Below are 2,948 nucleotides of genomic sequence, written 5' to 3' on the forward strand. Positions count from 1 at the left end.
CAATTGCTATTTTTAAAATATAATTTTATTGTTATTATTAAGCTATTATACAGAGGGGTACTGTTTCCTAAGTCAGGTAATAAGTACATTTCTTTTTATTTATTTTATTTTTTTAAATTTTTTATTGTGAACATACTGTACAGAGGGGTTACAACTACATGGGCAAGATAATGAGTACATTTCTTATCAAGCATTGTAGCCTCCTCCTTTGTTTACTCTTCACATCCCTTCCCAGCCTCCCCCAGCCCCCCCCCATAAGTACATTTCTTTTTTCGGACGTTACTCCTTCCTTCACTTTCTCCAGTTTTTCCCTCCCATCCCTGCTCACAAGTTACATAGTTCATGTTCCACACAAATCAACTGCTAGTTCTATAAATAAAGGTTTATTGAGGGCTGGTAATGTGGCTTAGTGGTAGAGCGCTTACCTAACATGCATAAAGCCCTCAGTTTGATTCCTCAGTACCACATAAACAGAAAAACCCAGAAGTGGCACCGCAGCCCAAGTGGTGGAATACTAGCCTTGAGCAAAAGAAGTTCAGGGACAGTGCCCAGGCCCTGAGTTCAAGCCCCAGGACAGGCAAAAAGAAAGGTTTATTGAAACACAGTCATATCTGTTCATTTATGTAAGGTTACAACTTTTGTTCTTCAGTGGCAGAACTGAGTTGTGAGAGAAAAAACTGCAAATACACACACCTGGCTCTTTACAGAAAGTGTGTAGATACCTGCAGTAGACTTTGAAAGATTAATATGTAATAGAGAAGTAGGAGGTGATAAATGTTTGGAAAACCCTAAAGCAGGTTAAGGGAATAGAGAGGGAATTCTTTAGATAGAGTTATCAGGGAAGGCCTATCTGAGGATGGGACTTTAAAGGTAATTATAAATGAAAGATATTCAAGGAGACTGGAAATCTAAAGGAAAAGCATATTTAAAAGAGAAAAGATACAGGAAGTGTGAAAGTCCTAAAACTTGGGATGTTCTTGAAACTGAAAAGAATGTGTGGCTGGAAGACAGTGGTTGTAGTAGACAGGGTGAGGAAAGTCAGTGTACCATATCCTGCACACCCTTGACTGTCTCTTGCAATAAGGATTGTTTAATTGTGAATGCTTTAGAAACATATCACAAGCCTTGTGACAATAAAAGGGTTTTTTTTTTTTTTTGTCTCAACAGATGGCAAACAGGAAAGTAAATATCTAGTGCTATCTTCCAAACATCTCTAAGAAATACCTTTTTTTCCTCTGAACTTTCTACTGTGTTCATCACTCTTAAGTTATATCTGTCTCAGCCCCCATGTGTTATCTGTCTACTTAACTGGTTATTCTTGGAGAGTGAAGCATTGGCAGAAAGCCAATTTCCTTTATTTGAAGTAGATTGTTGGGGCTGGGAAGGTGGCTCAGTTGGAGAGTGCTTGCCTTGCATGCATGAAGTCCTGGGTTTGATTCCTCAGCACCACATAAGCAGAAAAGTTGGAACTGGCACTGTGGCTCAAGTGGTAGAACACTAGCCTTGAGCTGAAGAGCTGAGGGACAGCGCCCAGGCCCAGAGTTCAGGCCCCATGATAAACAAAAAAAAGAAAGATTGTCTATGTTAGCAGCTTTTAATTTTTTTTAAGAATATATAATAAAACATAACATTATAAGCCAGTAGTCACATAATCATGTAAATCTGTACTAAAACAAGTGTAAGTGTGTGTATGGGTGTGTGCGCGTGTGCATGTGCCCACGTGAGTGCATTGATCTTGGGGCTTGAACTTAGGGCCTAGGCTCTGTCCCTGAGTTTTTTTCTCTCAAGGATACTCTACCATTTTAACTACCACTCTACTTCTGGCTTCGTTGGTGATTAATTGGAGAAGATAAGAGTTTCAATGGACTTCCCTGCCCAAGTTGGCTTGGAACAGTGTCTCGGACCTCAGCCTCCTGAGTAGCTAGGATTACATGTGTGAGCCACCAGTGTCTGGCTTAAAACAAGAAATTTAAAGTTGTACTTCTCCCCTTCCCCCACTTCCCCCCTATTTTTAATGATGGAAACAAAAACTAAAACTGAAGCTTCTCGAAGAACCACTTGTTCTTGCCGGTCTTGTATGTCTCCTCAGACTTGACCTTGGCCTCCCGTTGGGCCTTGTGTTTAAGAGCTGGGTCTCTGAAGACATCCTGTTGACCACAGTTTTGTCCAAGGGGATACCCACAGAGTACCTTTGGGGCATAAGGTGATGGCAGTTATAAGCCTTCACAAAGGACTTGGTCTTTGACCTTTTGGCTATCTTCTTGCCCATGTTAGCTGTCACTTTTTGGGGATAGCGATCAATTTCTGCCACCAAAGCATGGCTGTAGGGGTGATCTGAGGTGCCATTATCATCAGTGTTCTTCACGATGATGGCTTTACATCCAGACTAGCATCTGGCCAGAACCAGCACCACTTTCCCAGGTTTTGTGAACTTGCCCATTTTAACAGCACCCAACAACCAGCTGCCCCACCTTTTTTGTGATACTGGGGTTTGAACTTGAGGCTTTACACTTCTAGGCAAGTATTCTACCATTTTTGTCATACATCCCTGCAAAATAGTTCTTTTATTTGAGGGTACAATCCGTTTTCTGTTATTTCCATTACAAACAAAAGTACTATGTGGCTGGGCACTGGTGGTTCACGCCTGTAATCCTAGCTACTCAGGAGGCTGAGATCTGAGGATCACTGTTCAAAGCCAGCCCATCAGGAAAAGTCTGTGAGACTCACCTCTAATTAATCACAGAAAAAGCTGGAAAGTGGAGTTATGGCTCAAGTGATAGAGTGCTAGCCCTGAGCAAAAAAGAGCCCACAGGTAGCGCCCAGGCCCTCAAGTTCCAGGACTTGGGGGGAAAAAAGAAGAAAAAGAAAACTGTAAACTTTTAGGTTGATTTTTACATTCTTCATAGGAGTTGTGACCTGCCATTTGGAGAACACTGGCCTCTGTTGAC

The 2,948-nt window shown here is 41.7% G+C and overlaps 1 pseudogene; it reads right to left on the minus strand.

The window, feature by feature from the left end:
- Positions 1–2,030: 2,030 nt before the first annotated feature.
- LOC106000212 lies at positions 2,031–2,585 on the minus strand (annotated as a pseudogene).
- Between the last annotated feature and the right edge of the window lie 363 nt (positions 2,586–2,948).

Source organism: Dipodomys ordii, unplaced genomic scaffold (assembly GCF_000151885.1).
Source record: "Dipodomys ordii isolate 6190 unplaced genomic scaffold, Dord_2.0 Scaffold212, whole genome shotgun sequence".
Taxonomy (NCBI): Eukaryota; Metazoa; Chordata; class Mammalia; order Rodentia; family Heteromyidae; genus Dipodomys; species Dipodomys ordii.